The sequence below is a fragment of the Trachemys scripta genome, chromosome 6 (assembly GCF_013100865.1).
Source record: "Trachemys scripta elegans isolate TJP31775 chromosome 6, CAS_Tse_1.0, whole genome shotgun sequence".
Lineage (NCBI taxonomy): Eukaryota > Metazoa > Chordata > Testudines > Emydidae > Trachemys > Trachemys scripta.
Window position 1 is genome coordinate 105,808,873 of NC_048303.1, and position 26,408 is coordinate 105,835,280.

The 26,408-nt window shown below is 39.7% G+C and overlaps 1 protein-coding gene across 50 annotated transcripts in view; it reads left to right on the top strand.

Annotated features, from left to right (window-relative positions):
* The window catches only part of PTPRD (protein tyrosine phosphatase receptor type D), a 601,896-nt gene that overhangs the window by 79,525 nt on the left and 495,963 nt on the right, over positions 1 to 26,408 (top strand). For 27 of the 50 annotated variants that reach the window (XM_034773593.1, XM_034773595.1, XM_034773582.1 and 24 more), the window contains exon 1: positions 23,450 to 24,266. The exons of 1 other annotated variant lie outside the window; for it this stretch is intronic. The gene's annotated coding sequence lies outside the window, so the exon portion shown is untranslated. Of the gene's footprint in view, positions 1 to 23,448; positions 24,267 to 26,408 lie in introns of those variants that run through there. 22 more of the 50 variants (XM_034773573.1, XM_034773577.1, XM_034773576.1 and 19 more) reach the window with 4 other exon arrangements.

Sequence of the window (26,408 nt, forward strand, 5' to 3'; positions counted from 1 at the left end):
GTATTACTTCAGACATTTACCTCCAGATTAAACAGTAATAGTAATCTTTGTTCAATAAAAACAATGGCATTAAAAGCACTACCTGAAATTTGACTGTGCATTGTACCACATCATCATCATCACAAATAGAGAAAATCCAACAGACAGATGGCTGCTGATTGCCTCAGATAAGTGGGAGAAAATGAAGATCTGTAAGAACTAACTTCATAGAAAACCAAAATCCCTGTTTTATCTGTAAAACATTCCCCATTACTGACACTAGTGTTTGTACAATATCATAAATGTTACTGCTGGCATATCTCTAACTCAGATAGCTTTATAGTTGTTTATAGGCAGAATACATTGTGGGATTGATGTGGGATATAGTATTTTTCCACACTTGTAAGACGTACTTGCATAGCTCATATATAACATTCCTCCATGTGTACTAAGTGTTTCCCCTTTTTTATGCGGGTATATGCCATAATCCTCCCAGGTGTATTCTCTCTATACACTATAGAAGTTACATTAAAAAACATTACTGTTTTCCATATTAATAGTGCTAGAGCCAATTAGGCTCAGTTCTTCCAATGTGTGACTAAATTGTAGGCACAACTTCCTCTCTCCTCCAACCTGCTTTTGCACACTTGGATCAGGTACCCATGTTCATAATTACACATTTTGCACAAAAAAAATTTGCAAATGTAATTTAGTGCTGACATCTGGAAATCTTGCCCTTAGAATTAAGAATGTCACTCCTTCCGCAGGAACATATTCTTCACTCATTCCTTACATGGTGTGTTGCATATGCCTCATATTGCATCCAGTTGTACTTAACTTTCCAGAGATATTGGGATAGCGTAGTCCACACAGCACGGATGCCTGTTGCACAGTTTTGGAAAACTGTCATGATTAAACAAAATGACAGTTTTGACAGTGAATTTCCTCAGTTTTGTCTTAAATACACAATTTAGTTTTGTTTCCTGTAATGGATCTAATCAGCCAATATCTTTAAACAAAGTGTAAATTTTCTGTTTCAAAAATTTTGGTCCATTCCTAAAACAAAAATATTTTTCAAACATATGTCTCTTTCATTATTGAAACTGGATGAATTGACTCTAAAGTTTAATAACCTAATTTACTGTGGTCACAAAATCCATTTTCACAAGAAAGATCATCTGCCAGCATAAAAGCTCCATTTGTCCAAATGTTTTATCTAAGTGTGAAAACAGAGACGCATGAGGTAGTGTAGATTAGGAAATTTTAATGACATTGTAATGAACCGGCAATATTGCAAGTGGGTTAACCCAGGTTAATCATGTTTGGCTCTTTGGAGCAGGGCCCAGCCTCATGTTTCCTCTTCCAATTTAGGTAATTACAAATGGCTTCAAAAGATAAAAGAGCAACAAAAAAGGAAGATATTTTAAAAAATATTTACTGTTGCATACCCCTTTAGAAACATTCTCTGTGTCTACACTACAGAATCTACTCCAATATGTTGCCCTACTGTAGACACAGCATATGCCAATAGGAGTTTTTTCTGCCAGTTTGGAAACACCACCATTCTGAACGACATTAGCTATGTTGCCAGAGTCCCTCTTCTATCAGCATAGCCTCATCTACACTGGAGTTTTTGTCAGCATAGCTGTTGTTAGGATATGTGTTTTTTTTCATACCCCTGACCGATGTAGATATACCAGTACAAGTTTTAAATGTAGACCAAGCCATAGATTGGAACTTTGTAGTGTTAATATGATATTTACAAACATGCTTTGGTCAGACATTAATCTCCTAAAAGTGTTGACCTGGGTCATTTGCTGCGATTTTCATCCAATCTATAAACAGCACAACATGTACTAAGTAATTTTTGCAAGTGAATATTTTAGATTTAAAGGAATACAGTATGTTAATTACAACTGTAAACCAATGATATTTCATGGCTGTGTGCTCTGCCAAAAGCAAATAATGAAACCTTCAACCAGGACGTGTGACAGAGCTCCAAATTCTTGGGAAGATATTGCAGTTAAATTATTATTCTGTAACATTACAGCACAGGAACATTATGAAGGGGATTTGCAGACACAAAGACTGTTCTGTATTTACACTATTTCCCTTTAAAAAAAAAAAGAAAAAAAGAACTTTCTTGCTCTGTTTAAAGCATACAAAGAGAGTAGGGTTGGACTTGTAGGTGCAAAGTAGTCTTGGTAACATTTTTTTGACTGGCTGGACCTTATGAAGTGCTGGAGCTCTCAGTTATAATCCGTTGGACTTCTGTAGGAGGTGCCAAGCATCTTACTGTATTGTTCCTATACATGAGTCATGTACATGGGGAAAAGAGAAAATAAACACTGGGTTAAACCATAAGGAAGGAGGAAAGGGGTCACAGAGGAGAGGGAATAAGGTTTTAATAGGAGCCTGGAGCTATTCTCCTCCAAAAATTTTACCATGCTTTCCATTTGGTGACATCAGATATTTTCCAAAAACAAGCAATCAATCCCCCCCCATTCCCACATTCAGTCAAGTCTACTATAGAAATGTTTTGAGATTTTATGAGTTTTCTTTTCCTGCTATCCCTTATTACCCATGGGAACAAATCCACGCTGCTCTTCCCCCAAAATATTCCATCATTCCCCACAAAATTCAATTGCTCAACTGCCAACTCTCCTGATAGTCACAAGTCTACTGACTTCTGGTGTCAGCTTAAATTTTCCTCAGATGTCCATCAACAATCTTTTAACATTTGTCTGTATTCAACATGGCCACCATATCCCCTCAATTTCAGTGGAACTGAAGCCAAGATGACCACCATTTCCCTACTTTTGGATGTGGAAATTAGACTGCTCTAGAAAATATAGCCACCATTTCCCATTGTTTTCAATGGAACAGAAGCCAGGATACCTTCTCTCACTCCTTCGACAACTGCCTGTTTGCCCCGCAACCCAGGTCAGCCTTTAAAAAGAGGGGTAACTGCAGCTGTCTGTGTCCCCAGTCCTGCAAATGCTTATCCATGGAGAGCAGTGGACATACTTGTGTGCTTAATATGTGCATACTTGTTTGCATGACTGGAAATTTAGTCTACAGATTCTATTTTATTGCATGTAATAAATACACCCAGGTAGAAATACACATAATTAAGCATACACTTTTTAAATTTAATTGTATATTATTTTAGTAATAGTATTGTGGCTTGTGATATAAACATGAGTCAAAAAAAAAAAAAAAAAAATCCCAGACCCACACATCTACATTATGCCAGCTCCATTGTGAATTTTGTATTAATTTTTCTTTGAGTTTATGTACTAAGAGGAGGGGAGCAGGAGAAGGGTCTATGCAGGTTATGCCATATGCCTGCTAAAGGCCTCATTGTGGCTATACCTGCAGCGAACCTTTCACAAAATGCTCTCTCCCCTACCATGACCACTTACCCAAGGGCAACCACTATACTGGTCCTTATCTTTTTTGAGTGCAAGCATTGGGGAGTAGTAGCACCGTCAATGATACTAGGTGCACTACCACGTTATCCCTGCCCCCGAAGACTTTGCAAGGTCATGGTTTAAATTGTAAACTGCTCAGTGTGGGTGGACTGCTGTGTCTACTCAGAATCCCGTTGAAGTCAGTGGGGCACTGCCTAGATGCCAGAACCTGCCTGAATGAAGCTGCTTGCAGGATCAGACCCTAAGAAGACATGTGACATACAAAGGATAGAGAAAAGGAGAAAGTCTAGTATATCATTTTTAGTTTTTCAGTTACATAAACTGATTTCCCCAGTTCAGTCCAGTTGTCTGATTTCTTGTAGGCAGAATATTTTAGAAAGGAAAATTATTCCCAATTTATGTCAGCTGTGAATACTGAAGAAGTGACAATCTTTAATTATATAAATTACATAGATTCCAAATTACTGGATCTTCTTCACAACGTCCCTGGTGAATGCTTTATTTTTATTTTGCTGAGGCACAGAGAGATTACAATGCAAGTCACAGATAACACAAACTGAATCCAGGAGTTCTGACTCCCCATTCCTTTCTTTAGCCTGTTGACCATACTACCTAATGCAGGGATCGGCAACCTTTCAGAAGTGGTGTGCCGAGTCTTCATTTATTCACTCTAATTTAAGGTTTCGCGTGCCAGTAATACATTTTAATATTTTTAGAAGGTCTCTTTCTATAAGTCTATAATATATAACTAAACTATTGTTGTATGTAAAATAAATAAGGTTTTTAAAATGTTTAAAAAGCTTCCTTTAAAATTAAATTAAAATGCGGAGCCCCCAAGACCGGTGGCCAGGATCCGGACAGTGTGAGTGCCACTGAAAATCAGTTTGTGTGCCACCTTTGGCACGCGTGCCATAGGTTGCCTACCCCTGATCTAATGACTACACTGAAGATTAGTGGTGAGAAGAGATTACATGGGAATAACATGTTGATAGAATTGGTGTACATAATATTAATGAAGTGAATTCAGAGAAACACAATTAATTTGTTATTTTTATCCTTTAGACCTGCTTCTCCTTCACTTACGTCAGTGCAGATCAGGAGTAACTCCACTGATTCAATCATTCAGATTGATAACCTGTGTAAATAAGAGGAGAATAAAACCCATAGTATCTGACAGCTAGGTATTTGGATATGGATTTAATAGATAGAGTTTGTGTGTGCTTGCAGGGAAGGAATTGTTTGGGGTAGGTGGTTAGGGAAGGGATTGTGCCATTTGCAGAGTGGTGCCCTGAGAGAGACTGAAGGCCTATTTCTCATCTTCCATCAGTTTTTCACTGGTCTAATTTCATTGATGAAGTTCAGTAGTTCTGGTTTATGCTGTGCAAGTGAGAGCAAAATCAAACTCTGGGAAATACTGATCTTCAGTAGTATTGGAAATTTGCCACCTAAAGAACCATCAAAAGTCACTATGGTAATGTTTCCTTCTGAATTTGTCATTTTCAAGTACTTTTGTCTTTTTTCCATAATTGAGGATGCTGGGCAATGGGGGGAGGATTTCAACTAGAATTTGGCACAGGCTTAAGTGATACCATCTGCTGTAAGTATTTTGGTTCTTAACTAGAACACCTCTTGCTGGTGGTCTTAAGTTTGCTCAGTAGGAGCAGAGGGGGACAGAAGTTAGCCCTTGGTTAGGGTGACCAAACCTCCCGATATTATCAGGACCATCCTGATATTAGGGGCTTTGTGTTATATAGGCAACTATATCTTTCCTTCCCACTCTCCCCCTCCCCCCTGCCAAAATAAAAAAGTATCATGATTTTTCATACTTGCTATCTCTCACCCTATCCTTGGTGTTGATGGGCTGAATCATTGTTGATTTTTCCAGACTGGCACCGTACTACATTAATTTCTTTTAGATGATACCTGAGGATAGATGTGCCAACATGAGTTACAGGCTTGCCATAACATACTGCCTTATTACATATCCAACAGACTGATTCATACTTGCCTGGGTGAAGGCTGAAAAAGTTACACACATGAAATGTTGAATTTTTGCAGACTTTTTCACCACCTTGTTTCACATTTTGCTTTTTTTTTCCTTTTGGCTCAGCACCATGATGCTTTTCCAGCATAGCCTTCTCAGTTACAGGCCCTAGGACAAGTTATTTGTATATATTTTTTGAGGATTCATAATATGGCATTAGACTGTCAACCAAATCTCTCTTGTTACAACATACGAATATACATACTGCAGGTTATTTAATTCTTCGTAGCTATAATGCTGCTTTTGGGCCAAATTGTCTTATCCATCGAAGTCAGTGGAATGGCTTGTGTGAGGAGAAGGGAAGGAGGATTGGTCTATTTTTCATATTCATTTGATGGAAATGGAGGAATAGTAAGGTACTACATAATTGTTCCATAATATCACTATTTTTTCCTAAACTTGGCAGTCTGTGGCTTATTGCAGCAGATGCACTGTTTCTATATGGCACCTGAGGGTATTGGTTAAAGGCTTGCTGTGGCATATTCTGTTGTTACAGATATGTCTGGATAGAGCTACTGAAAAATGTTGACTTATTGGAGCTTGTGTCTCCAAAGAATACAAATTGCCTTTGAAACTACCCCTTTATGCTACTGTTTGTGTGCTTAAGGATTCTCTTTCTTTTTTCTCCTTTTTGTGGCTTTAAAGTATTTATCTTGTTTTTTCCAATAATACCTCCTCTTGATCCAAAATTTAAAATTGAATGTCTGGAATATATTACTTGGAACAAGGGTCTGGATTATCTTTAATTTTTGTTATATCTGCTTTCTTGGTCTTCTACACTTCATATGCCATTATAAGGATAGATAGAAGAAGGTATTAGGGTTCAGTTGGTGGGATGCCTGTCTTTTTCTCCTTAGTAGGTAGCACGAGGCAAAAATATTCATTAGGAGGTGTTCTTGTGGTGGATAGCATCTTAGTAACAATGACTAGAGGAGCAGCAGCAGTGCTGTGTATATACTCTGGTAACTTACATTGCGTTGATGACTCAAAATAACCTGCAGTGTTTGAGAGTCAGGGACTGGTAGAAATTTTAGTGACAATCTTTTCCTCTTTTTTTTTTTAATGTTAGTTTTATTCTAGTTCTGGGACAAACATTCTCTATTTTCTTCACTCCCTCTCTGGTCTCTGAGTAAATATAAAGACAATTAACAACCCCCTCTGGAAGAAGAGCATTTAAAGTGCAGTTTTATTTTTGCTTCAGTTAAAAAATCCACAATTTCTCTTCCAGTTTCTCAGTTAAATTATGCACAAAATAATTCAAATAAAAGAAGTTGTTATACTGTTCCAAGAAAATGGGTTTTTCTTCCTTCTATTTTTTTTAAATAAAGCTTATTATCTATTGAAGGAGATGTCTATGCTAAAAGCACTATGTTGCAGCATGAGCTATGCTTGCCCTTTTCTGCAATACCCCCTCAAAAAAAAAATCAGAAAACAAAAAAAAACCCTCTTTAAGTAGAATGAGATAATGATATCCTAATACTGTTTTAATCCTAATAAGATTTCCGCTTTTTAGGCACATTCCTCATTTTTTGGCTCCCATTAGAAGTTGATGGCACTCAGTAATTTGCAGCACATACTCAGGGCATAATTACAAGGAGGACATTACACATACACACACACACACCTTAATTTGGCTAAATAACAATGCCTTTTTCAGACTGGGGGGAAATGATGGTGGTACTCTTCCAAGCTACACCCGAAAAATAAGCTCTGCACAGGACCCACCAAAATGAGATGTTGCTCACTGGAGATTATGTAGATGTTTAAAATATGATTGTACATGCTGTCTGAGCTTCATGGGGCTTCTCGAGTTTGGGTGCCACTCGCTGGGGCTCCACTATGCTCTTTGAACTTGGTTCCTCCTTGTTGGGTTAAAAAAAGAAAAAGATGGTGGTATCTCGCACACCCCATGCACTGGTTGACACAGCAACGAGACCTCACTCACAATATCACTTAGAATAAATTGTGTAGATCTATGGTTTCCTCTACCCTGCCCATCACCCATTCTGACCTGAGGAATTCTTGTCACATGGTAAGCCATGTGCAAGCAAACAATATGTATTTTAATATGGCTAAATGCAGATGTATACATCTAGGAACAAAGAATGCAGGCCATACTTACGGGATTGGGGGGGGGGGAGCTCTATGATGGGAAGCAGTGACTATGAAAAAGATTTGGAAGTTGTGATGCATAATCAGCTGAACATGAGCTCCTAGTGTGATGCTGTGGCCAAAAGGCATTCTGGGATGCTTAATCATGGGAATCTCCACTCGAAGTTGAGAGGTTTATTTTACCATTTTATATGGCACTGTTGTGACCGCTACTACAATATTATGTCCAGTTCTGTTGCTCAAAATTTAAGAAGGATGTGGATCAGTTGAAGTAATTTCAAAGAGCCACAAGAATGATTAAAGAATTAGAAAACATGCCTTATGGTGATAGACTCAAAGAGCTCAATTTAGTCAGCTTAATGAAGAGAAGAATGAGAGATGACTTGGTCAGTTTGTAAGTACCTACATGAGGAACAGATATTTAATAATGAGCTCTTCAGTCTAGCAGACAAAAGAATCTCAGAATCATAGAATCACTAAATGTAGGAGTGGAAGGGACCTCGAGAGCTCATCAAGTCCATCTCCCTACACTAAGGCAGGACCAAGTACACCTATTCAATCCCTGACAGGCATTCATCCAACCTGTTCTTAAAACGTCCAATGATGGAGACTCCATAGTCTCCCTTGGAAGCCTATTCCAGAATGCAACTACTCTTAGGGTACGTCTACACTACCCGCCGGATCGGCGGGTAGCAATCGATCTATCGGGGATCAATTTATCGCATGTAGTGTAGACGTGATAAATCGATCCCCGATTGCTCACCCGTTGACTGCTGAACTCCACCTCGGCGAGAGGCAGAAGCAAAGTCGATGGGGGAGCGGCGGCCATCGATCCCACGCTGCGAGTATGCGAAGTAAGTGATTCTAAGTCGATCTAAGATACGTCGAATTCAGCTACGCTATTCTCGTAGCTGAAGTTGCGTACCTTAGATCGATCCCTCCCCCCACCCCCCAGTGTAGACCAGGCCTTAGTTAGACAGTTCTCCCTCCCTCCCCCCATATCTAACCTAAATCTGCCTTGCTGCAGATTAAACCCATTACTTCTTGTTTTACCTTCAGTGGACATGGAGAACAATTGACCACAGTCCTCTTTATAATAATCCTTAACATATCTGGAGACTGTTCTCAGGTCCCCACTCTGTTTTCTTTCTCAAGACTAAACATACCCAGTCTTTTTAACCTTTCCTCAGAGGTCAGTTTGTCAAACCTTTTATCATTTTTGTTGCTCTCCTCTTGACTCCCTCCAATTTATCCACATCTTTCCTAAAGTGTGGTGCCCAGAACTGGACACGGTACTCCAGCTGAGGCCTCACGAGTGCAGAATAGAGTGGGAGAATTACTTCCCATGTCTTACATCCAACACTCCTATTAATACAACCCAGAATGATTAGTCTTTTTTGCAACTGCATCACATTGTTGACTCATATTCAAGTTGTGATCTGGTATAATCCCCAGATCCTTTTCAGCAGTACTATCGTGTAGCCAGTTATTCCCCATTTTGTAATTGCACATTTGATTTTTCTTTCCTAAATTAAGTACTTTGCACTTACCTTTACTCAATTTAATTTTGTTAAATTCATACCAATTCTCCAATGTATCCAGATCATTTTTAATTCTAATCCTGCCCTCCAAAGTGTTTGCAGCCCATTCCAATTTGGTATCATCTGCAGATTTCATAACCATACTCTCCACTACGTTATCCAAGTCATTGATGAAAATATGGAATAATACCAGGCCCAGTACTGACTCCTGCTGGACCCCACTAGATATGCCTTCCCAGTTGGACAGTGAGCCGTTGATAAGTATTCTTTGAGTACAGTCTTTCAATCAGTTATGCACCCACTTTATAGTAATTTCATCTAGATCTAGACCACATCTAGTTTGCTTATGAGAATGTCATCTGGGACTATGTCAAAACCTTACTAAAATCACAATATATCATGTCTATTGATTCCCCACATCCACTAGGCCAGTCACCCTGTCAAAGAAGGAAATACAGTCCAGTGGCTGGAAGTTGCAGTTAGATCCGGTCAGACTAGAAATAAAGCACACATTTTTTAACAGTGAGTATAATTAACCATTTTGAACAATTTTTCAAAAGTTGTGGTGGATCACTGGAAATTTTTAAATCGAGATTTCATACTTTTCTAAAAGATGTGGTCTAGGAATTATTTTGGCCAAGTTCTGTGGGCTGTGTTATACAGCAGATCAGACAATGGTCCCTTCTGGCATTGAAACCTGTGAATCTATAAATCTATGAATTGTTAATGTTTAAATTAACATCCCCAGATATCTAAATTAATCCCTTACTGATGTCAATGGGGTATTTTATAGCTCTTGGAGCTATTATTTCAGGCTACCTACAGATTCTCTTAGACATCTCTGCATTGATTACACTTGATTCACATTTCTGAGGCTTTTTTCTCAATCACAACATCAAAAAACTTACTTTTTTTACTGAAGGCTGAGGTACTAGAGAACAAGATTGTAATAGCAACGGAGAGGTGCTGCTGCAGTGAATGCGTGCACACAAGCTGTTTTTGAGACCTGATTTATTTTTCCCATCTGAATTTTCGCTGTCTTTGGAGGAGGGGCATTGTGTAGAAGTGCTTAGCATTGCTACTATCAGCTACTTAGCTGTTGGATATAATAACCAGGAGGGAGCTATAACTGCAGGTCCTGCTACATACACTTCTGGACAAGCAGCTGTGTCTCCTGGCTCAGCCACTCGCCTACTGGCTCTGAGGGACTGCAGAGCAGGAAGAACCTGCCTGGGATATGAAAGAACTCCATGGGCTGTGGCAGCATCTTCTCTTCTCCCTTTCCTTAACAGGGACAGGCAAAAAAGGAGGCATGGCTATTGGAGATGAAAGGTGGAAGGATTTTGAAGATAGTAAAAGCTGGGACAAGAGGCAGAGAAAATGAGAAGTTGGGGGAGATGAGAGGGAGAGAATGAGAGATGGGGTAAGTGTGGGAGTTTTTGGAGAAAAGAGACTGGGATTTGTGGGAGAAGAGCACCTTGTGGGGAGGAATAGAGAGAAGTGGCTTGTGGGAGAGGAGGAAGCACTGGAGAGATTGTAGAAAGTAGGTGAGTCTCAGAAGATGTCAGAGGTCTTGGTGATGATAGGGGACTTCAGCTATGCAGATACCTGTTGGGAACATTATATAGCCGGGCACAGATTATCAAATACGTTCTTGGAATGCATTGGGAACAACTTTTTATTTCAGAAGGTAGCAAGAGCAGCTAGGGGAAAGGCTGTTCTAGATTTGATTCTTACCAATTGGGAGGAACTGGTTGAGAATTTGAAGGTGGAAGGTAGCTTAGGTGAAGGTGATCATGAAATGATAGAGTTCATGATTCTAAGGAATGATAGAACAGAAAACAGTAGAATAAAGGCAATGGACTTCAGACTCAGAGAACTGATAGGTAAGATCCTTTGGGAAGCAAGTCTAAGGGGAAAAAGAATTGAAGACAGTTGTCAGGTTTTTTTAGAGACATTATTAAAGACACAAGAACAAACTATTCCAGTGCATTGGAAAGATATGAAATAAGAGACCACCCTAGTTTAACCAGGAGATCTTCAATGACCTGAAACTCAAAAGTGAATCATAGAAAAAGTGGAAACCAGGTCAGTTTATTATGAAGGATGAATATAAAAAAATACAAGTATGTAGGGAAAAAATTAGAAAGGCACAAAATGAGACTAAACTAGCTAGGGATATAAGGAGCAACAAGAAAATGTTTTACAAATGCATTAGAAGCAAGAGGAAGACCTAGGACAGGGCAGGTTTGTTACTTAATGAGGATGAAAAGACAGTAACAGAAAATGCAGCAGTGTAAATGGGACTAAAATAGGGAAATAAACAAGTTAAGAATTACTTAGATAAGTTAGATGTCTTAAAGTCAGCACGACCTGATGAATACATCCTAGAATAAGAATAATTAGGGTATGTCCCCATTGCAATAAAACACCTGCTGCTGGCCAATGTCATTTGACTCAGGTTGCAGAGCTGTAAAACTGCAGTGTAGACTTTTGGGATTGTGCTGGAACCTGGGCGCTAGCACCCTCCCCCCTTGAGCCCAAACATCTACACTATAATTTTATATCCTCACCGCCCGAGTGCCATGATCCCAAGTCTGCTGACATGGGCCAGCCCCAGGTGTTTTGTTGCAGTGTAGACAAACCCTTAAAGAACTTGCTGAACAGTTCTCTGAGCCATTAGCAATTATCTTTGAGAACTCGTGGAGGATGGGAGAGATCCCAGAAGACGGGGGAAGGGAAAATATAGTACCTGTCTATTAAGAGGGGAATAAGGACAATAAGCAAGACATGAGAAGTAATTCTTCCACTCTGCTCAGCACTGCTAAGGCCTCAACTGGAGTGTTGTACCACACATTGGGAAAGCTGAGGACAAATTGGAGACAGTACAGAGGAGAGCAACGAAAAAGATTAAAGGTCTAGAAAACATGACCTACAAGGAAAGATGGAAAAAACTGGGGTTTGTTTAGTCTGGAGAAGACAAGACTGAGTAGGGACATAACAGACTTCAAGTACGTCAAAGATTTTTATAAATGGGAGGGTAATAAATTGTTCTTCCTAACCATGGAGCAAGGACAAGCAGTAATGAGCTTAAACTGCAGCAAGGGAGATTTAGGTTAGACATTAGGAAAATTTTCCAATTGTAAGAATAGTTAGACATTGGAACAAATTATCTAGGGAGGCTGTGGAACCTCTGTCACTGGAGGTTTTGAAGAACAGGTTAGACCAAACAGGGATGGTCTAGATAATACTTAGTCCTGTCTCAGTGCAGGGAACTGGACCAGATGACCTATCAAGGTCCCTTCCAGTCTTACATTTCTATGATTCTATGGAGAAAACTGTAGGGGAAAGAGGGGAGATGCAGATTTTGTGGGAGTTTGTAAACTCAGTACCCTGTCTGAACACTGCTGCTACATAAGACAAGAGCCAGTCACAAACTACACCATAGGAAGAGGGGCAAGAGGAGGCCAAATAAGTTTGTATGTGTGTGTGTCTCTCTCTCCCGTTTTTTTTTTAAGTGAAATGGGAAGAGAGCAACTTATGTTGGAACTTATAGATGACATTACCTGTTTCCCTTTAAAAGAAAATGATATTCAATGCTTATGGATCAATGTACTAACAGATAAAGCACAAGATGGGGTATTAGTTGGTGTCTGCCACAGACCACCAAATCCTACTTGGGAACAGGATGACTAGCACCTAATGCCCCTATCTATAATGCGTGGGCGGGGGGGGGGAGCTGTGTTTGTGATCATGGTGGACTTCAATTTGAGTGACATATGCAGAAGATCTCCTGCTGCCAGTACTAAAATGTCTAAATATTATTGATGACATTTCCTTAAAATGTTTCATACAACAGGGGAATTCTGTATCAGACCTCATTTTGACTGATAAAGAGGAACAGATCACAGAACTAAAAAATAATGGTAACTTAGGCACAAGTGATCATGACTTAATCACATTTATAATGTAGAAACTGAATAAAGTCCAGACTAGTTATATATACACATATACACTTTGTTTTGTTGAAGGGCCAGTTTCACAAAGCTGAAAACAATTGTGAGCCAAATTAGTTGGAAGGAAGAATTTGATTAGAAAAATATGAATGATAATTGGGAATTGTTTAAGAACACTTCACTAGCTGCCTGAAGAGCCACAATCGAGGAAGAAGGCCATACTGGTTAAAAAAAAAACCACAACCTGGTTAGAAGGTTGGAAGAAAGGGAAGTTGATAGTAATGAATATAGATCAGAAGCTTGGAACTGTAGAAAATTGATAAGCGAAGCAAATGGACACAAGATGAAATCTAATCCAGCAGGGTTAAGGACAATAAGGAGGAGTTTTTTAAAGTATATTAGGAAGAAAAAGAATCCTAACAATGGTACTGGTCCTTACTAGATGGAAATGTCAGAATTATCAACAATAATAGAAACAGAAAAGGCAAGAGTGCTCAATTAAATATTTCTGTTCTGTATTTGGGGGAAAAAAACAAATACTTCATGTCATATGATAACACTTTTTCCATTCTACTGGTATCTCAGGAGGATGTTAAATAGCAGACGCTAAAGCTAGACTCTTAAATTAGCAGGTCTGGATAACTTGCATTCAGAAGTTTTAAAAGAGGTGGCTGATTAGCTTGCTGAACTGTTAATGTTGATTTTCAATAAGTCTGAGAATGCTGGGGAAGTTCCAGAAGACTGGAAGAAAGCTAATGTTGTGTCAATATTTAAAAAGGGATGATGGAGATAATTATCGGTCTATCAATGCGATATTGGTACCGGACAAGATACTGGAGTGTCTGATATTTGACTCGATTAATAAAGAATTAAAGGACAGTAATATAACTAATGCCAAACAACATGGGTTTATGGAAAAGCGATCCTGTCAAACTAACTTGATATATTTTTTTGATGAGATTACAAGTTTGGTTGATAAAGGTGGTTGTGTTGATGTAATAATATTGGACTTCTGTAAGGCATTTGTCTTGGTACTGCATGACACTGATTAAAAATCTAGAAAGATATAAAATTAGTATGGCACATGTTAACTGGGTTAAAAACTGGATAACGGATAGGATGTGATTTTAGTAGGGTCCCACAGGGATTGGTTCTTGGCCCTATGCTATTTTTATTAATGACCTGGTAGAAAAAATTAAATCGTCACTGATAAAGATTGAAGATGACACAAAAATTGGGGGAATGGTAAATAATGAAGAGAGCAGGTCACAGATATAAAACAATCTGGATCACTTGGTAAACAAAGAACCTAGGCCATACTTATAGAACGGAAGACTTGGTCCTGGTATGCAATCCATAGGAGATTCAGGGGTTGTGGTGGATAATCAGCTGAATAGGAGCTCCCAGTGTAATCGTGTGGCCAAAAGGGCTAATTCAATGCTTGGATGCATAATCAGGGGAATCTTGAGTAGGAACAGAGAGGTTATTTTACCTCAATTTGGCACTGGTGTGACTGCTGCTGGAATACTGTGTCCGGTTCACATGTGCACAATTCAAGAAGTCTCTTGATGAATTGGAGAGGGTTCAGAGAAGAGCTGTGAGAATGATTAAAGAATTGGAAAACATGCCTTACAGTGATAGGGTCAAGAAGCTGTCTATTTAGTTTAACAAAGAGAAGGCTAGGGGTGACTTGATTATAGTCTATAAATTTAATAATGGGCTTTTCAGTCTAGCAGAGAAAGGTATAACATGATTCAATGGCTGCAAGTGGAAGGGAGACAAATTCAGACTGGAAATAAGGTGTAAATTTTTAACAGTGAGAGTAATTAAACATTGGAACAATTTACCGGGGGTTATGGTGAATTCTCCATCACTACCGTTTTTAAATCAAGAGCTGCTCTACAAATTATTTTGGGGAACTTCTATGGCCTGTGTTATATAGGAGGTCAGATTAGATGATCACAATGGTGGGCTTGGAAAGTTGCAGTGAAGAGGATAATCTTGCAACACTGCAGAGGAATGTCCTTACAGCCACACTTTTGGGGTAAAATGACTTTACTTATCAGGACCTTTGTGCCACAGTGGGAGATGCCTTCAGTTTCACCATAAAGAGGGAGTCAACTGAGCAAATATCAGTAAGTTTTCAAGTGCAAGCTCTGAGGTGTTTGATTTCCATCAGCTCAAAAGTTTCCTGTAGCTCTAGCATGTACAAAAACCTCATATGGAATTAGTTTGAACTGTAGCTCTGTCCTAAAAAGACATCTGCTCTGGTTTACGATGAATAGTTTTGCGTTAACAGAACTCTGAGAAGTTGTTTCCCTTGTTGAAAAATAAATCCTCCAATTGAAAAACTATGACTAATACATGATTTCCCTCACAGAACTAGTTTAATATAGGAGAATGCTTTTTCAACATTGGAACGTAAAGGATTGGCACCAAAGTCCTGCTAATAATTTGGATTCAATAAAAGAGATTAAATCTTTTCATTCCTTTTTTCTTGAATACTTTTTTGGCTAACACATTGATTATTCTTATGGTCCTGATTTCTGTTTTAATTGAATTGCTGAGAATGAAAATGATTAGCAAAAGTTGTGTTGAGCAAATTTGTTTTGTTAATGTGGTTTTGTTTAACATCTCTTGTTCTGTCCAAAACACATAGACGTTCTTAAAAGGACATGATAGTGCATAGTTTACATACCACACGAGTAACAAAGTGAATGTGCAATTGACTTAAATGGACAGTAAATCAGTGAATAACATAGGTATTAAAAAGGGGAAAATAGGTTGATGTGCTAGGAAAGTTATAAAAACAGTGCAGTAACACATACAGGTTATCATGTTTAGTCTATATTGAAATTCAATTGCCTGTGGTATGAAGGAGGCCAGTCTAGATGATGGTATAGAAAGTTCCTTCTGTTCTCAAAAATCTGCTTTTTCATGGCCAGTTTATTTCCATTTGTGCTTGTGCTATCATTGTCCTTTAGCTCAGTGGTTCTCAAACTTTCTTTTTCGTGGACCACTTGAAAATTGCTGAGGGTCTGGGTGGACCACTTCATGATCTTTCCAAATGATGTTTGTACCATTAACTAAGTATTGTAAAGCTCTTTGGATAAAAGTGCTATATAAAATAATAATAATTAATGTTTTTTGATCTACAACTCATTTTAATATCAGTAGTCTTACCTTTCTAATTCAATGGACGTGCCCTCTTTCCCCTGCCGCGGCAGCCCCCAAGCTGGGGCTGGGAAGGAGGGGGGTCTCTCCCTCTCTCCCCCGCTGCAGCAACCCCTGAGCTGTGAAGGAGGGGGGTCTCTCCCCCGCCACAGAGCTGAGGCTGGGAAGGAGGACCATCTCTCCCCGACAGCTGCAGCCCTGGAGCACGTCCCAATTCTCCCCAAGGCCACCACCTCACCTTATATTTGCGTCTTCTCCAGGGTCCAGGCACCTAATTAGTGGAGCCACGCCTGCACGGCTCCCCTAATTAGGTGGATGGCCCTTCATTTTCTTGTGTGGCTGCCCAGGCATGCACTTTAGAGGGAACTATCTGCGGACCACCTGAATGGAGCTTGCGGGCCACTGTTTGAGAACCTCTGCTTTAGCTACATAGCTCTTCTCCCTCCCTGGTATTTGCCCCCTTAATATATTTATAGAGAACAATTATCTCCCATCTCAGCCTTCCTTGCTAGAATAAACAAGCTGAGGTCTTCCACTCTCCTCTCTTAAGATAGGCCCTTCATTTCCAAGATCTCCCTAGTAGCTCTCCTCTGCACCTATACCAGTTTAAATTCATCTTTCTTGTACACGGGTGACCAGAATTGTACACATATTTCAGGTCCTACATTAATACTTCTCTATCTGTATTGGAATGCCTTGCCTAATACATCCTAGGATCATATTTGCCTTTTTCACAGCCCCATCACATTGGTGGCTCATAGTCATCCTGTGATTGACCCACACACCAAGGGTCTCTTTCCTCCTCTGTCACTTCCAGCTGAGGAGCCCCCAGCTTGTAGCAGAAATTCTTAGTATTAGACTTTAGGTGCATGACCTTGAACTTTGTACCATTGAATTTCAGCCTATTTCTGTCACTCCAGTCTTTAAGGTCATTCAGATTTTCCTGTGTACTTTTCTGGTCCTCCTCTGTATTGACAATGCCTCCCAACTTTGTAACATCAGCAAATTTCATTAGCACACACCTATTTTTTGTGCCATGGTCATTAATAAAAATATTGAATAAGATTGGTTCCAAGACTAAGATTGAAGTGAAAGGTGCTGGATTAACAGCACTATAAACCAAAGTAATCAGTTGTTCATTTTCTCTGGTTTGGCCCACCATTTTGTTTGTCATGTGCAGGAGGGGCCACCTCTTGGACTCTGAGAGTAATTCAGGCTTCTGTTCAGCCATTGGCCCTTTACTGAGACTGCCAACATGAGTGCCAATTGTGATGGCCATTTTTGCAATATGGACACTTGTCCACTAGGAATTGGAATGTGATTGTTGTTATCTCAGTGGGGATAAATTAGCAATCTCCAAACATAAACCATTTTGAGAGGGATTAAAAACAGTGAGAAGGGAGTGAGAGACTCCATAACCTATTGTCAAGCTCATGTTCTTCATGTAAGCAAACAAAACCACCTGCGCCTTTGAAGAAAAATCTTTAAGGTATTGCAAACGTTTAACATTTGTCTGTGATGTTATTGGCTTAAAAACTGATCTATGTCCCTTAGGGATTAGGGAGAAATTTCCTCCTATATCCCTTCCTTTGCTCCCTCCCCCTCCACCCTCAAGGGTTCCATATCACAGCACACCTCATGGGCAGATATGTAGGCATTGCTCCTTCTGGTTTGTCTCTGTATCTGTGGGAGGGTCATTGGAGAGGAATGGAGAAGTATCCCTTCTTCCAAGAGACCATGCAGGCTGCTTCCACAGCACTCCCAGGCTCAAGAAAGAAGTGACTGAGATATGGAAATAATCCCAGATTTTCTCTGTGGCGGCATTGTGGCTGTTCTGGATGTGCCTAATAAATTGATCTTTATGTCCATTCCATGCACTGGTTTGCTATACTATGAAAAGGGAAAAAAGACTACTTTTTAATGATAGGTAATAATCTACAAAACTGCAGATGCCTGGGATATATTCCGTGTGTAGCCTCTCCATGCACAGATCTTTTATCCATGACCCTGAGGGGCGAGGCTTCAGCAGTCAAGTCTGAAAGGGCACACAGGGAGGAACCACAGAAAGGACAATCTAGGTAAAAACATCTCTTGGATTTTAACAAGCCATCCCACTTTCCCACCTTTTGTAACATGCACAGTGAAACTAAACTGGAAAATAAGTGTGCAACCTGAGACAGTCTCACTCAAAAGGTCAAGAATCAAAGCTAAGGTTGACTCTGCATCTTATCTGATACTTACTGTGTAATTTATTTCCTGCTTTAAATTTAGTTTCCTAGATTTTGTTTTCCTTTTTTCATTATAGCAACTTTTGAGCTGGGAACAAGCTGTAAAAGTTCAGATCAAGTGCTGTATTTGTATTTTCCCTAAGTTTAGGTATATTCACATCCTGGGTTTCGGTTCAGCTCACTGCAGTGATAAAGTCCAGTGTGAATTTCCTCAAAGTTTGTCAGGGAGAATGTTCAGAAATGGGGTTATGATCTGGGTCAATTTCTGGTTAATTTGCATAACCCTATCTTTAACTATACACATATATTTATTCCTTCTCCCACTCACTTTTCCCCCCGTCTTAATTTCTCTGTTATCCTCTCCATGTGGATCTCTGCAGTGGAGAATGGCTTTCTCTTGTATTGGACCAGTTGTCTGGAATTCTCTCTTCCCCCATTACCCCTGCTCACAAAATAGTGAGTCTTGGAATAACTACCCTATCTTTAAACTCACCATGAAACCTTCCATCTATCTTTAGTTCATGGTATGATTAGACTTTCTGTAAAGTGCTTTATGAGACTTTATATAAAAGAAACTATATAAAAATAAACTATTTTGTCTAGTTCTATAAGATTTAGACATCTGAACTCAGACAAAGGACAGTAAAGTCCTATTAATGATGTAGTCTTCTATTTATATATACTCACCCATTTCTTTTTCTGTTTTCTGAATTTTAAAGTACATTAATTCAGTTGTTGATTTTCAGAGCTTGAATGGGGTAGTGGTATGAGACTGTGAATTCTTTGGGGCTAGGACTGTCTTTGTTCTATGCATGGATAGTACCTTTCACAGTGGGACCTTGGTCCTTTCGTGGGGTTCCAAGGCACTAATATACTACAGACGATAGATGATAATAATAAATATGTTGGTATGCCATACTTATTTTGATAACTGGAAAAAAGGAAGCCAGCTTGTGGTTTAAAAAAAAAAAAAGTTGTTGGAGGTATGCCCCTTTTTCTTTTTTGGGAGCATATCTTCACTTTAGTTGAACTCAGAAATGATTTATGATGTTCTGCCCATACTCTCTTCTGTTGTTGTCTGTCATTGTAATTTGGGGGTGCAATCTCTCCTACAAGCACAGGATTTACATTCCTACCTCAAGAGGTGAAATCATCTTTTATATGTGGTAGCACCTTTTCTGAATTTAAAGCCAAACTCACCATTGATCTGCTGCAAAAAAAACTAAATAAAACTAGAAGCCCCGCCCCCAATTGCATTTTCCACTCCAAATATCTTATTTTTTAAAATTGTTCAGCAGAGTTTTCATTACTTCTGACATTCTCCAGTAGTAGAAGACAAAGCTATCTCTGCTGTCCAAAAATCTTATTTACAGCTTTCATTGCATATACTCTTGTTTATTTCCAGTTTGTGGCACATATTGTAGCGCAGTCTAATAAAACTGATCTTGCTTCATCAGCCTCAAGTCCCTGTAGATTTTCATGTATCGTGTGATTAATTGCTAGTTTCCTGTAGACTTCTTACTCTTTTCAATTTTTTTATTTCTTTAGCAGAAAGAGCTAAGATAAAAATAGTGAACCAGGCAAAAATAATGATAATAAAAAAAACTGTACTTGGAATCATATTCTTCTCTAGATACCTCTGTCTTTAACTACCAAAGATTTATCAGTTGAAAGATGTATAGGACTCATGGAAGTTTGATAAACCCACTAAGTTTGCTGAGATACCAAATTAGCACTTAAAAGATATGCATATCCAAGGTGTGTGTGTTGAAAGTATTTTTTTGTTTACTGACAACTCATGTATTTACTTGTCTAGTAGTATTTTATTATCTTTAATATTCACTGGGAGATCACAAAGACTTGTGGCTTATAAATGAGAATTTTTCAAGTATCGGTGCAGCAACTCAGAAATACGTTCCCTAATCATTTGGTCATCCAATGCCTAATGTATACATTAATGGAGCTTTGTGACAAATCACCTGTTAGATTTCACCTGACAGCTTGTCGTATAGTAATTATAAATAATTGTAATATACGGCTATCATAATGCCTGCAACAAAAAATGGGGAAGGTAATTACAGAGTATCCTTTGTGCCCCCCTTTGCTCTTCTCCTGAAGTGACCCAGTGTTCCACTTTGATTGAGATGGTTCCAACTGTTAATGGAACATCCCACTGTCCTAAAGAGTTTAGTGGGGTTGCCTATTTGTCACCATTGCATGCCACAGTCTCAAACACAAGAGCCAAGGGGAAAATAACAGTGTGTAGTATTAATTTATAATATAATACAGTACTATTTAATGTTTGAACTGCATGAGACTGCAACATTAAAACATTAAGGACTTGTCCTGCATGTCTTACTCAGGCAAAACTCTAGCAGAAGTCAGTGGGAGTTTTGTCCTGAGTAAAAAACATAGAATCAGGCCCTAAATGGTGGCAGCCAAGAGGAAAGCTCTCTCTCTCTCCCCCCTTACTCATGTGAGGTGTCAGTGAAGGCAATGGGACTACTTGTGTGGTTTAGGTGAGCAGAATTTAAACTCTTATTTTTTAACAATGGAAGAAGTGTATGTGTGTTTATATATGTGTACAGATATTTTTAACGATCCAAACAGAAGCAAGAGATACGCCCCACACTAAAAAGTTTGTGTATAGATTCATATCCTGAGTACTTAACTTAATTCAGTATCTTTGTACCTGGTAGTACAGCACTTTCAGTTTGTTCGATATTTGTATAAGAAATATTTCAAAGTTAATATATTTTTGAAATATTCTTACAATTCAGTATTATGCTAGCATTACAGTTATGTATTATCACAATCTTGGCAATAAACTGCACAAACAAAAACTAGTAGAACATTGTACTTGAACTTCTTAATATATTTTGTAAAGAATATTATTCCCACATTGTGTTAACTTGTGATATTTTGAGTTATGCATCCTGAAAGCTAAAACTTTTGGGAGCAATAATATATCAATGAAATAGAAACAACCGGTTTAACATTACAGCAGAAATATATACACACACATATATGTATGTATATTTCTGCTATCATTATTGTTGCTGATGATAACAAAGCAGGTGCTGATTCATCCTTGGGCAACAGTAGACAGAGTTTTTCATACTGTTTCACTGCACTCAGCATCATTTCTCCCTCTGCTCTTTACATATACATCCAGTATTATTGCATAAATCAGAAATCTGAGAAATTAAATTCACTAGGTAGGCCTGGCTTTAGTTGTTTATATAGAAGGAAGCAGATTTATTTCTTATTCATACCACAGTGCTGACAGGAAGAACAGAGGGAGGAGCTATATCAAGATGATTATAACTGCAAATTGTGTGGAAAAAGTTAAATATAGTCTCAAAACTCAGATCTAAATTGTGGTGGTGGTGTCAGAATTTGTAGGGGACGTGGGATTACTGACCAATTCTTCTGTGTCATTCTAGGATCTTAGCATGAAGAGTACTGAGGCAAATGGTGAAAACTGTCAGGACATTTGATCATTATATTAAAACCTGGCATATCTATTTTAGGGTGACCAGATGTCCTGATTTTATAGGGACAGTCCTGATATTTGGGGCTTTTTCTTTTGTAGGCATCTATTACCCCCCACACTCTGTCCCAATTTTTCATACTTGCTATCTGATCACCCTAATCTATTTAGTTATTTCAAAGCAAGCATAGAGTCTTGGGGTCAATGGGGCTGGGTTGTGATGGGGTTTTAATTTTTTGTTTGCATTCCGTAACCATGTGTGTGTGTGTGTGTGTGTGTGTGTGTGTATAAAATATAAAATCCACTCAACTTTTTATTATTCAACAAAAATAGTCTCAAATTCATTCAACAGGATGAAAAATGGTCAGGCATGCCACATTCCATATATTGATGCCTTTCCATACTCATAGTGCAATTATTAAAATCTTTTTCATTTTGGAAGATGCAGTGCTCCTTTAAGTATAAAACTGATCTTGGGATCATTTTGCATGGCACAATTGGAAGTATGTCAACAAGAGGACAGGAGTTGGGGAGGAACAAAGTAGCCTTAAAGCTGGGCAGCACTACATTTCCAAAGTAAAATCAAATAATATAAAACAAAACTAAATATAATAACACAATCTCAGTATAATAACTCAATGGGAGAACTCATGAGCATAAGTGTTTGCAGGACCTATCTATCTGAGGCAATTACATGGCTCCCATCACCATAGTATGTGAGTGCCTCCCAGTCTTTAATATATTTATCCTCACAACGCCCCTGTGAGGTAAGGAAGAACTTCCTCTCCAAATGACTAGGGCCTCCAGGAAGAAAAAAACAGAGACTTTAAGCCAAACTTTACAGTGACTTAAATTCAACTCCCCTGATTTCACTGAAGTAGCATGCGCTGTAAATGAACATGGACTTTGGCCCTGTGTCTTTACAAAGAAAATAAAAGTGCCATGTAAACCTATGGAAGTATATACAAATGTTTGATAAAGATGATAATATGCCTTCAAGGACAAATTCTGCCTGAGTTATAGTTCTTGCAACTCCATTGATTTCATTGGATTGTATAGGGGTGTGAATCTGAACAAAAGTTAACCCTTTAAATTCCACTGAAATAGATTGGATTTAGAAAGTTTTTGGAGAGGGACAGTTATCACACACACACAGGGAGGTAGTCTATTGTGTGATGTGTGTGTGTCAGAGAGAGAGAATGTGAAGGGGGGAAGGAGACAGAGGGGGGCGTATTTGAGATGCCCATCATCTCAGAGTTCTGTGTTTCAGTGTGTGCATCCCTTTGACACGCACACCCTTTACACAGTGCTGGAAACAAGTGTGTGTGTGTGTGTGTGTGTACACACAAGACAAGATCTTCTCTCGGCTGGACTGGTACAGCTAGCTGGATCCCTGGGAGTGACGTCACCGTCTTCCCCCTCCTCCTTCCCCCCATCTCACCCCCCGCCCCCCGTGTGTGTGTCTCTCTCTTGTTTCCTATGTCCTCAGTCAGTCAGTGGTCCAGGGAGACACTGCTGGCTCAGTGCTTCTTCCTCTCTCAATACCTTCTCCGCTCCCGCACCGCTCTGCAACAAGCTCTCCCCAGCACTCGGGGCCATACGGATCCTGTGATCCACGCAGCCTGAGAGGATTTAAAAATAATAATAAAAAAACCCCAGCAAAACAAAGCGAGAGGGAGGCACCTCCACCACTTTACTCCTCCTCACCCCCCCCCTTACTCCCAGGGGAGTCCGAGCAGGGGCACTGTTCCTGCTAGTGGCTGTTTCCCCCTCTCTTTGCCCCCCAGCCCCGAGAAAGGGAATCGCCTTCTGCCTCCCGTCTGTGTGCACTGCACTCTGTTTGGAGCGGCGGGGCGAGCAGAGGGGGGAGGCGGGTGGGCGACCCAGCTATTTGTAGCCACAGACTCTGCTACAAGGCGAAGCGGGGGGAAGAGAGGAGGAGGAGGAAGCGGAGCAGAAGCTTGGGACCAGAGCGAGCGCCCGGGAGCAGCGGCAGCCGCAGCCGGCAGAAGCAGGCGGAGGACGGAGCCGGGAAGAGAGCGGCTGGGGGAGCCGGCTGCCCCTGGCTGCTGGATCTCCGGGCTCCCGCCGACTCTCCCCCACTTGCCGGCGTTGGACTGTGAGAGCCACGCACCAGCGCCAGACAGCAACGACCCGCGGGCTCCTGCTGCTTGGCTTGGATTAAATTGGCCGCCCCGGAGCCCAGCGAGAGGAGGTGGCGGCGGCGGAGGGAAGCGCCGGTGGTGGCGGGCGGGCAGGCGGCGGCGGTGGCTGCTGCTGGGACTGGGGGAGCCAGCATGACCAGGTAATTCCCCCGCCGCTGCCCCATTGCTCCCCCCTCTGCCGCTCCATCTGTGCGTGTGTGGGGAGCATTGCACACATGTGCACCACACTCAGCACTCCCCCCTTGGCGTTAAACAGGCTGCCCCTAGCCCTGGCCAGACCCCTCGCCTCTGCTTTCTTCTGGGTTTTAATCTCGAACCACGGCTGAGAAAGGACATGGAGAGAGTTGTTGTGGGGTGTGTGTGTGTGTGTGTGTGTGTGGGGGGGGGGGGGAATTGACTAGTGACCAGAGTAGACGTTTCCACTGAATTCCTACTGTAAGTGTGGGGGGAGGGGGGAATTCATGTATCGTGTATTGTAAAGAGGGGTGAGTTGTTATTAATGATAGCATTTTTTATTTGAACTAGTGGGGAGAAGGGGAACTAGCAGCAATCAAAGGGAAAGTGGCTGCCATTCACGGTGTGGGAGGAATTGTTTGGAGACCTTTTACACACTGGAATCAGATCAATTCTCTCTTTTCCCCTATAGCAATTGCATATGATTGTGCATGATGATAAGAAGTTTTTGTTTGTTTGTTTGTTTGTTTTCTAAAAAAGGTCCTTTTTTGAAACCACTGTAAAGAAACCGAAACAGTGCAGCTTTCTGTAGGGTTATAATGGAACTCTCACATTTGTGCAGAAAACTTATTTTACTAGCTCCCTCTTAAAATTCATATTTTTTGTAAGCAGGGACTTTCCCCACTTTTAATGTAGCCTACTTTGACTTATAAATACAAGATCTGTTTTCTTTATTCAGTTCTAAGTGCTACATTTTGGGGTGGGGATATTTTTTCCTTAAAACTGTCACCCCCTCCCAAGCCATCATCACTTTTCCTTTTTCAGACACCTCTCAATAAACACATTTCTGTTTCTCGTTGTTATTTGAGACTGTTGTCTGATGAGTATACGTTCTCCTGCCTGGCCTTTATACACTGTACCACCACACACACACCTTTCTATTTCTTCTCACCTTTACCCCATACATACACACAATTTAAAATTGAAGCTTTTACATATATAAAGAGGACCATTTTGTTCACCTCGTCACAGAGCAGCAAAGGTTTTATGTTTTTCTGTTCATTCAATATTCACTGGAGACTATGCGACATTTCATGTAAGACCTTAGATACTACTTTGCTTTGGAATTTCCTAATTACAGGGGATGGATATGTTTATTTTATGTTTCTATTCTCTTGAGTATTTAAACTTAGTCTCAACTTTCTGTGTGAATTCTATCTTGTGACCCTTTTGCCAATTGCCTTCTCCCTACCTTCTGCACAAACACAGGCAACTTCTGTAACATCAAGACTTTTACTTTGAATCTTGATGCATAGATGAAGAAACACAGCTCTAAGATATTTTGTGTTCTTTGGTGTCTGGTAAAAGATTTATAATATTTACTATTTTCTATTCTTTATGGAAATGTGGTTTAGAATATATTGTATTACATAGTTTTTAGTGGGTTGGGAAAGAACAAAGCTTTATTGTTCATTGTTATTGAACAGAGCAGCTCTGAACAAAATAAAATTCTCCCTTGTCCCCCAAAATAATTGTATGTACTTGCATCTCATATAGCTAGCAATTTTGTGAGTTTCCTTAAATTCACTCTCATGAGATCAGCTATTATTGTATTTTTTGAAGTGTGAAATTGACAAACTGGTCAGTTTCATAAATTCAGCTGTCAAATGTTGTCCAGTTAAAATAGCTAAAAGCTGTAATGTGTCGGCATGGGATTTTCAAAGAACTAGGTGGTGTAGCTTTTACACAGACATGGAGAGGGATTTAATTGGATACTTTTTACAGGAGTAGCTTTCCAATTTTAGTTGTCACTTGTGGTGGTATGGTGGAATATATTTAGGTTTCTCTCAATGCTGAAATGATGTATAGCTTGTGTATATTCACTTTAAGTACTGAGAGCTTTGGCTAAGTAGTAGACTTCTACTCTAAGAAGGCACTAAGAAATTCATTGTGGTTTATGTGTGCTATGCCAAGCTGTCAGGAATGGCGTTTCAAAAGGAAAACTGCATTTCTGAGCTTCTAGATGTCAGGGTCTGTGTTTTAAAATCAGCTTTTAGTATTAGCAGTCATATTACTTTTTAATGAATAATAAAAAGTGGTATAAATTA